Source organism: Triticum aestivum, chromosome 4A (genome assembly GCF_018294505.1).
Source record: "Triticum aestivum cultivar Chinese Spring chromosome 4A, IWGSC CS RefSeq v2.1, whole genome shotgun sequence".
Lineage (NCBI taxonomy): Eukaryota > Viridiplantae > Streptophyta > Magnoliopsida > Poales > Poaceae > Triticum > Triticum aestivum.
In genome coordinates, this window is record NC_057803.1 from 133002466 (window position 1) to 133013092 (window position 10627).

At 41.3% G+C, this 10627-nt stretch overlaps 1 long non-coding RNA gene across 1 annotated transcript; it reads left to right on the forward strand.

The window, feature by feature from the left end:
* Window positions 1-226: 226 nt before the first annotated feature.
* Window positions 227-2549, forward strand: LOC123081855 (uncharacterized). Its single transcript, XR_006438820.1, has 3 exons — window positions 227-369; window positions 470-658; window positions 754-2549. It is a non-coding gene; the product is annotated as an uncharacterized lncRNA (long non-coding RNA).
* Window positions 2550-10627: the final 8078 nt, after the last annotated feature.

The following is a 10627-nucleotide window of genomic DNA, read 5'->3' on the forward strand; positions in this document are numbered from 1 at the left end:
GCAGGGCCCGGCCCATAGGCCGGGAAAACGGGGCGCCCGCCCTGGGCCCCAGAGAGGCAGGGGCCCCAGTCTAGGTAGTGGTAAGTATCATAATCTGCTTTAGCCCAATGAAAATACACGGAAAAAAAGAAGGCCCAACGAACAGCCCATCAGGCAAGCCGCATGAAGGAAATCAAGGACCAGCGACTCCTCTGCTCACCCAAACCACACACTCCAAGAACGGCGCCGCCACTCCTGTGCCTCTTCGCTTCCAACGTCGCGGCCGGCCTTTAATGGAAAGCTACGGCGTGAACTCATTCCCCAACCAACACTCCTTTCTCTCTCAACGCTTGGCTCGCTCCCCAACTGGACTTTGGAGAGACCTAGATGGTACATGCATGTTCTCTTGTTCTTCTTTCTTTCTAATCTTGTTCCTCAATTCAAAGATTGATTGACAAATAGCTCTGCGTTCCGGCAAAGATGATTCCAGATCGTACATCCATTACATCTGCATGTGTCTTGTTCTGCTTTTCATTGGATCCAAATGTGAGAGAGTCTTCAGGAAGGAGATTAGAAGAAGGGAGAAACTTTAGGCAATTCAGGCGTGTCTTTTTGTTCGTGTTGACTGCTACGGTGTACGGATAAGCCACCTACAACATCCACATGAATCGGTTTCCAGGTGCTTTTGATCCCTGTAGTAACATGTTTTGACATCATAGTTAATTTATAAACATGAAATACTCAACGTGCTTTGCTTTACTATGACTTATGCAGGATAGTTATTCTTTGGGTAAACAATTTTGGAGTGAAGAACATGGCAGATCGGGGATGATCCAGAAACAAATGTAAGTTCAGGCAATAGTTTTATTTCTCATGGAAACACAAATGTTTTATGTTGCAACCAGTTTTGACAAGGCTATTTGTTTTGCCAAAAGAAAGATGTGTTCACTGACAATTAGGAAATTGATCTTTTCTGGCGCTATATTGTTTCATTACTATCATGATGGATAAATAATAGTATTCTCAGTCTTAGAGTCCAAGATCACCAATATATGCTATGCACTCTATATTTACTTTGCTTCCGAAGAACAACTTAGCTTTTGTTTGTCAAGAAGGGCCCCTTGTTCTTATCTTGCCCTTGGGCCCCATATATCTGTGGGTCGGCCCTAGGCAGAGGACGGCTACGGCCAAGCGCGACCCAGGAAGGCGCAGGGCGCGGGCAAGGCACTGACTGGCGGAGGCGGGAGCGGGCGAGGCGCGTGGCCAAGGCGCGCATAGGGGCGGCCAGGCACAGTACGGGGGTGGCCACGGAGAACGCGGGCATGGACGCGGACGGGTGCGGGCATGCACGACGTGCTCAGGGCCGCGGGTGAGCACGCGCGGAGCGAGCTCCGGCCATGGCGGCCAAGCGCGGGGACGGCCTCAACGGCGACATATCAAAGCAGGGAAAGAGGGGATCCGGGAGAGAAGCTCACAGCGAGCTCAGGCGCGCGGTCGAGGAGGCCGAGGGTAGACCGGAGCGGTGTGAATCGACGGCGGCGGTCGGCGATGTATGTGACGAAGACGACGGCGATGGCGAGCGTACAAGGCCTCCCCACTCCAGCCCAATAGCGTAGGCGAAGGAGGCGGTGATGGTGAAGCTCCTGGACAACTCCGGGTGGCTTAAGGTGGTCATGGGCCGCGACATCGACGACGACAAGGCGACGGCCAACCGTCACGGGGAAGAAAACGGCGCGAGGGGGAGAGTGAGGGCTAGGGTTCGTGTAGAGGGGTTCGGGGAGGTCAAATACAGCGCGGGAAGGCAGCGGATGCATGACGCGTGGCAATCGAAGCCATGGACGCGGCGCGTGCGTCCATGGCGCCTGTGATGAACAGGGAAGAAGGAGATAGGGGGAGTTGGGCTAGGTTGTTGCACTATGCATCAGGCCCATGTGACAGAAAGCTCTTTTTAGCTCTTTTCTCATCTTCCCTTTTCTATTTTCTGTTTTGCATTTTGCCTTACTATTGCATTTAGTTTTTGTACTAAATGAATTTTGCCAGGGTTGAAACTTGCCACATAATTCTAGTGCATTAGCATAGGGCCACACACAAAGTTTTAGGTGGTTTGGGAAAAGTAATAATATTTAATGGAATTTAAATGGCCCAAATTAAATGTTGCGGGACCACTAAAATATTGCTAGGGCCAAAAATAAAAAGCCAATTAGAGTTTATTTCAACATGAAAATTTCCGGGGGGTTATTTTCAAAATCATGAACATTTTTGTTGCATTTTTGAAAATGTAAATTTTTGACATGGAATTTAAATTTGGCTTTGATTCTGGACAAAGTGATGATTTGCAAGACAATTGTGATGACTTGGCAGTCATTAGTCAAGGGTCACTGTAGCATAATTATCGAGGTGTTACACTTTCACAACAAGTTGAGCTTTGTAGACAGTAACATTACCCTCAGCGTCAATCTTCTTCTTGAAGATCCATTTATTCTCGATGGCTTGCCGATCATCAGGCAAGTCAACCAAAGTCCACACTCTGTTCCACGATAGATCCCATCTCGGATTTCATGGCCTCAAGCCATTTTGCGGAATCTGGGCTCATCATCGCTTCTTCATAGTTTGTAGGTTCACCATGGTCAAGTAACATGACTTTCAGAACAGAATTACCGTAACACTCTGGTGCGGATCTTACTTTGGTTGACCTACGAGGTTCGATAGTAACTTGATCTAAAGTTTCAGGATCATCATTATTAGCTCCTCACTAATTGGTGTAGGTGTCAGAGGAACCGGTTTCTGTGATGAACTATTTTCCAATAAGGGAGCAGGTATAGTTACCTCATCAAGTTCTACTTTCCTCCCACTCACTTTTTTTGAGAGAAACTCCTTCTCTAGAAAGGATCCATTCTTAGCAACAAATGTCTTGCCTTCGGATTTGTGATAGAAGGTGTACCCAATAGTTTCCTTTGGGTATCCTATGAAGTCCCATTTCTCCGATTTGTGTTCGAGCTTATCAGGTTGAAGCTTTTTCACATAAGCATCGCAGCCCCAAACTTTAAGAAACGACAACTTTGGTTTCTTTCCAAACCATAGTTCATTACGACATTGAAACACACCATTACGCTGTGGTGTTCCGAGTGGCGTGAGTTGCGAAACTATTCCGCATTGTTTCAAATGTAGACGAAACTCGTGACTCAAATATTCTCCTCCACGATCAGATCGTAAAAACTTTATTTTCTTGTTACGATGATTTTCCACTTCACTCTGAAATTCTTTGAAATTTTCAAATGTTTCATACTTATGTTTCATTAAGTAGATATACGCATATCTGCTTAAATCATCTGTGAAGGTGAGAAAATAATGATACCCGCCGCGAGCCTCAATATTCATTGGACCACATACATCAGTATGTATGATTTCCAATAAATCTCTTGCTCGCTCCATTGTTCTGGAGAATGGCGTTTTAGTCATCTTGCCCATGAGGCATGGTTCGCAAGTACCAAGTGATTCTGGAAGTCCATCAGTATGGAGTTTCTTCATGCGCTTTACACCAATATGACCTAAACGGCAGTGCCACAAACAAGTTGCACTATCATTATCAACTCTGCATCTTTTGGCTTCAACATTATGAATATGTGTATTACTACTATCGAGATTCAACACAAATATACCACTCTTCAAGGGTGCATTATGATACGTCTCCAACGTATCTATAATTTTTGATTGTTCCATGCTATTACATTATAAACCTTCGATGTTTTATATGACTTTATGTGCTATTTTATTTGACTTTTGGGACTAACCTATTAACCTAGAGCCCAGTGCTAGTTTCTGTTTTTTCCTTTTTTAGAGTATCGCAGAAAAGGAAAATCAAACGGAGTCCAATTCACCTGAAACTTCACGGAACTTATTTTTGGAAGGAAAGCAACCCGGGAGACTTGGAGTCCACGTACGGGAAGCAACGAGGAAGGGGGGCGCGCCCACCCCCCTGGGCGTGCCCTCCACCCTCGTGGGCCCCTCGTGGCTCCCCTGATGTACTTCTTCCGCCTATATATCTCCATATACCCTAAAACGATCGGAGAGCACAATAGATTGGGAGTTCTGCCGCCAGAAGCCCCCGTAACCATCGAAAGCCAATCTAGACACGTTCCGGCACCCTGCCGGAGGGGGAACCCCTCTCCGGTGGCCATCTTCATCATCCCGGTGCTCTCCATGATGATGAGGGAGTAGTTCTCCCTCGGGGCTGAGGGTATGTACCAGTAGCTATGTGTTTAATCTCTCTCTCCCGTGTTCTTGAGGTGATATGATCTTGATGTATCGCGAGCTTTGCTATTATAGTTGGATCTTATGTTTCTTCCCCCCTCCACTCTCTTGTAATGGATTGCGTTTCCCCTTTGAAGTTATCTTATCGGATTGAGTCTTTAAAGATTTGAGAACACTTGATGTATGTCTTGCCGTGGATATCTGTGGTAACAATGGGATATCATGTGATTTACTTGATGTATGTTTTGGTGATCAACTTGTGGGTTCCTCCCATGAACCTATGCATAGGGGTTGGCACACATTTTCGTCGTGATTCTCCGGTAGAAACTTTGGGGCACTCTTTGAGGTTCTATGTGTTGGTTGAATAGATGAATCTGAAATTGTGTGATGCATATCGTATAATCATACCCACGGATACTTGAGGTGACATTGGAGTATCTAGGTGATATTAGGGTTTTGGTTGATTTCTATCTTAAGGTATTATTCTAGTACGAACTCTCGGGCTGTTTGTGACACTTATAGGAATAGCCCAACGGATTGATTGGAAAGAATAACTTTGAGGTGGTTTCGTACCCTACCATAATCTCTTCATTTGTTCTCCGCCATTAGTGACTTTGGAGTGACTCTTTGTTGCATATTGAGGGATAGTTATATGATCTAATTATGTTATTATTGTTGAGGGAACTTGCAATAGAGAAAGTATGAACCCTAGGCCTTGTTTCAACGCATTGCAATACCGTTTACGCTCACTTTTATCATTAGTTACCTTGCTGTTTTTATAATTTCAGATTACAAATACCTTTATATACCATCCATATTGCACTTGTATCACTATCTCTTTGCCGAACTAGTGCACCTATACAATTTACTATTGTATTGGGTGTGTTGGGGACACAAGAGACTCATTATTATTTGGTTGCAGGGTTGCTTGAGAGAGACCATCTTCATCCTACGCCTCCTACGGATTGATAAACCTTAGGTCATCCACTTGAGGGAAATTTGCTACTGTCCTACAAACCTCTGCACTTGGAGGCCCAACAATGTCTACAAGAAGAAGGTTGTGTAGTAGACATCAAGCCCTTTTCTGGCGCCGTTGCCGGGGAGGTGAGTGCTTGAAGGTATATCTTTAGATCTTGCAATCGAATCTTTTTGTTTCTTGTTTTATCACTAGTTTAGTTTATAAAAAAAAACTACAAAAATATGGAATTAAGGATGCCTCATATGCTTCATCTTTTTAATGTCTTTCGTGAGAATAAGGATTCCGATAATTGTGCTCAAGTGCTAGAAGAAGAATGCATTAGAATATTTGGCACTAAATATTTGAATGATGAGCATGATTGCAATGTTGTTAGTATGAATTCCTTGAATATCCATGGTACTAATGATGATTGCACTAGTTATGATGAAAATGTCTCCTATAAACATGTCAATTTTTGTGGAGTGCATTGGGTTTGTAAGTACACACCAAATAGGGAAGATAGATATTGCAAGAGGCATAAGTACTTAGAAACTAAATTGTTGCAAGAAAGGCTAGATGATTGCAGGCCTGGCCCATAGGCCGGGCAAACGGGGCGCCCGCCCTGGGCCCCAGAGAGGAAGGGGCCCCAGTCCAGGTAGTGGTAAGTATCATAATCTGCCTTAGCCCAATGAAAATACACGAAAAAAAGAAGGCCCAAGGAACAGCCCATCAGGCAAGCCGCACGAAGGAAATCAAGGACCAGCGACTCCTCTACTCACCCAAACCACACACTCCAAGAATGGCGCCGCCACTCCGGTGCCTCTTCGCTTCCAACGTCGTGGCCGGCCTTTAATGGAAAGCTACGGCGTGAACTCATTCCCCAACCAGCACTCCTTTCTCTCTCAACGCTTGGCTCGCTCCCCAACTGGACTTTGGAGAGACCTAGATGGTACATGCATGTTCTCTTGTTCTTCTTTCTTTCTAATCTTGTTCCTCAATTCAAAGATTGATTGACAAATAGCTCTGCATTACGGCAAAGATGATTCTAGATCGTACATCCATTACATCTGCATGTGTCTTGTTCTGCTTTTCATTGGATCCAAATGTGAGAGAGTCTTCAGGAAGGAGATTAGGAGAAGGGAGAAAATTTAGGCAATTTAGGCGTGTCTTTTTGTTCGTGTTGACTGCTACGGTGTACGGATAAGCCACCTACAACATCCACATGAATCGGTTTCCAGGTGCTTTTGATCCTTGTAGTAACATGTTTTGACATCATAGTTAATTTATAAACATGAAATACTCAGCGTGCTTTGTTTTACTATGACTTATGCAGGATAGTTATTCTTTGGGTAAACAATTTTGGAGTGAAGAACATGGTAGATTGGGGATGATCCAGAAACAAATGTAAGTTCAGGCAATAGTTTTATTTCTCATGGAAACACAAATGTTTTATGTTGCAACCAGTTTTGACAAGGCTATTTGTTTTGCCAAAAGAAAGATGTGTCCACTGACAATTAGGAAATTGATCTTTTCTGGCGCTATATTGTTTCATTACTATCATGATGGATAAATAATAGTATTCTCAGTCTTAGAGTCCAAGATCACCAATATATGCTATGTACTCTATATTTACTTTGCTTTCGAAGAACAACTTAGCTTTTGTTTGTCAAGAAGGGCCCCTTGTTCTTATCTTGCCCTTGGGCCCCATATATCTGTGGGTCGGCCCTAGATGATTGTGCTGAAAATTTAAATTTTCTTGGCCATACTTGTGAGCTTTGCAATGAACGTGGGCATTTAACCATCCGATGCAAATTGTTTCATGATCTAATCGTGTCCAAAATTTGTGATGAGTTGATTTCCCTTGCACATTATAATGAACTTAGCTTGCTTATGGGTTGCGAAGAAATGAAACATATAACTGGGCATCTTCCAGAATTTGCCCGTTATAAACTGCTTGGCTTTGATCTAGAGGAAATTTATATGTATTGTGCGGTGAATTGCATTGAAAATCCTTATATTGCCAATTACATAAAGAAAAGAAAACAAATAGAGGATGAAGAGAATACTAACAAAAGGGAAGAGACTTCCCAATACCCTTCTATTATTTCTTATGATGAATCAAGTAACGAGGAGGAGCCTCCTATTCAACCAATCTCATTAATAAGGAGCTCCAAAAAGAGGATTGAACCCACACATGATGTGGTGAAGAAGAAGAAAAGAAAAAAGAAGAGAGGTAAAAAGATATCTCTCCCAAATAATGCTACTCATATTACTATTATGCCTCATGAAAATATAATTGTGGAAGATAATGATACTTCTTATGATCTTGAAAATCTTTTTGGCACTTGCTTGGAAGAATATGATAATTGCTATACTATTGGTGTTGTCCATACTATTAATGATGAGAGTGATTATGCTTATGATATGAAAATGCCCAAGCTTGGGGATGCTATGTTTGATGAAGATGATGTTTTTGAGAATATATTTGCTGCAATTAATGTTTGTCCCAAGCTTGGGGAAGCTATGTTTAATGATGATATTTTTAGTCTCCTAAGTTTTGACATGCAAATTTATAATGATGATAGCATGCCTCCTACCTATGATGATTATTGTGCTGATACTTATGCTATAAAAAGTAGTGATTATATTTATAAAACTTGTCATGATTATGATTACCCTTTTTCTGAACATTACTCTTTTAATGTGGAAACAATTTATAGTATTCGAGTCTCTTATGATACTCCCACTATTCCGAATGAGAAGAATCTTGCTTATGTGGAGAGTAATAAAAATTATATGCTTGTAGATCATGAAAAGAATGCTTTAGGTGCTGGTTATATTGTTGAATTCATTCATGATGCTACTGAAAATTATTATGAGGGAGGAATATATGCTTGTAGGAATTGCAATAATATCAAGTTTCCTCTCTATGTGCTTAAAGTTTTGAAGTTATGTTTGTTTTGCCTTCCTATGCTAGTTGATTATTGTTACCATAAGTTATTTGCTCACAAAATCCCTATGCATAGGAAGTGGGTTAGACTTAAATGTGCTAGTCATATTCTTCATGATGCTCTCTTTATGTTTCAATTCTTATCCTTTATATGAGCATCATTGAAATCATCGTGCCTAGCTAGGGGCGTTAACGATAGCGCTTGTTGGGAGGCAACCCAACTTTATTTTTGTTCCTTGACTTTTAATCCCGTTTAGTAATAAATAATTCATCTAGCCTCTGTTTAGATGTGGTTTTATGCTTTTAATTAGTGTTTGTGCCAAGTAGAACCTTTGGGAAGACTTGGGGAAAGTCTTTGTGATCATGCTGTAAAAAACAGAAACTTTAGCACTCACGAGAATTGCTGCCAGTTTTTATTGGAGAGTGCTAATGAGTTAATTATTTTTGCAGATGATTAATAGACAAATTACTCAGGTCCACCAATTTATTTGAGAATTTTATGAGTTCTATAAGTATACGTTTGATCCAGATTACTACAGACTGTTCTGTTTTTGAGAGATTCTGTTTTTCGTATGTTGTTTGCTTATTTTAATGGATCTATGGCTAGTAAAAGAGTTTATAAACCATAGAGAAGTTGCAATACAGTAGGTTTAACACCAATATAAATAAAGAATCAGTTCATTACAGTAACTTGAAGTGGTCTTTTGTTTTCTTTCGCTAACGGAGCTTACGAGTTTTCTTTTAAGTTTTGTGTTGTGAAGTTTTCAAGTTTTGGGTAAAGATTCGATGGACTATGGAATAAGGAGTGGAAAGAGCCTAAGCTTGGGGATGCCCAAGGCACCCCAAGGTAATATTCAAGGACAACCAAGAGCCTAAGCTTGGGGATGCCCCGGATGGCATCCCCTCTTTCGTCTTCGTTCATCGGTAACTTTACTTGGAGCTATATTTTTATTTACCACATGATATGTGTTTTGCTTGGAGCGTCATTTTTTTGCTTGCTGTTTGAATAAAATACCAAGATCCGAAATTATTAAATATTAGAGAGTCTTCACATAGTTACATAATTATTCAACTACTCATTGATCTTCACTTATATCTTTCGGATTAGTTTGTCGTTGCTCTAGTGCTTCACTTATATTATTTGAGAGTCTTTAGAACAACATGGTAGTTTGCTTTGGTTATGAAACTAGTCCTAATATGATGGGCATCCAAGAGGGATATAATAAAAACTTTCATATAAAGTGCATTGAATACTATGAGAAGTTTGATACTTGATGATTGTTTTGAGATATGAAGATGGTGATATTAGAGTCATGCTAGTTGAGTAGTTGTGAATTTGAGAGATACTTGTGTTAAAGTTTGTGATTCTGTAGCATGCACGTATGGTGAACCGTTATGTGATGAAGTCGGAGCATGATTTATTTATTGATTGTCTTCCTTATGAGTGGCGGTCGGGGACGAGCGATTGTCTTTTCCTACCAATCTATCCCCCTAGGAGCATGCACGTAGTACTTTGTTTCGATAATTAATAGATTTTTGCAATAAGTATGTGAGTTCTTTATGACTAATGTTGAGTCCATGGATTATACGCACTCTCACCCTTCCACCATTGCTAGCCTCTCTAGTACCGCGCAACTTTCGCCGGTACCATAAACCCACCATATACCTTCCTCAAAACAGCCACCATACCTACCTATCATGGCATTTCCATAGCCATTCTGAGATATATTGCCATGCAACCTTCCACCGTTCCGTTTATTATGACACGCTCCATCATTGTCATATTGGTCTGCATGATCATGCAGTTGACATTGTATTTGTGGCAAAGCCACCGTTCATAATTCTTTCATACATGTCACTCATGCATCATTGCACATCCCGGTACACCGCCGGAGGTATTCATATAGAGTCATATCTTGTTCTAAGTATCGAGTTGTAATTCTTGAGTTGTAAGTAAATAAAAGTGTGACGATCATCATTATTAGAGCATTGTCCCAGTGAGGAAAGGGTGATGGAGACTATGATTCCCCCACAAGTCGGGATGAGACTCCAGACGAAAATAAAAAAAATAAAAGAGGCCAAAGAAGCCCAAATAAAAAAAAGAGAAAAGAGGCCATAAAAAGAGAAAAGACCCAAATAAAAAAATAAAAAAATAAATGAGAGAAAAAGAGAGAAGGGGCAATGCTACTATCCTTTTACCACACTTGTGCATCAAAGTAGCACCATGATCTTCATGATAGAGAGTCTCTTATTTTGTCACTTTCATATACTAGTGGGAAATTTTCATTATAGAACTTGGCTTGTATATTCCAATGATGGGCTTCCTCAAAATGCCCTAGGTCTTCGTGAGCAAGCGAGTTGGATGCACACCCACTAGTTTCTTTTGTTGAGCTTTCATACATTTATAGCTCTAGTGCATCCGTTGCATGGAAATCCCTACTCACTCACATTAATATCTATTAATGGGCATCTCCATAGCCCGTTGACAC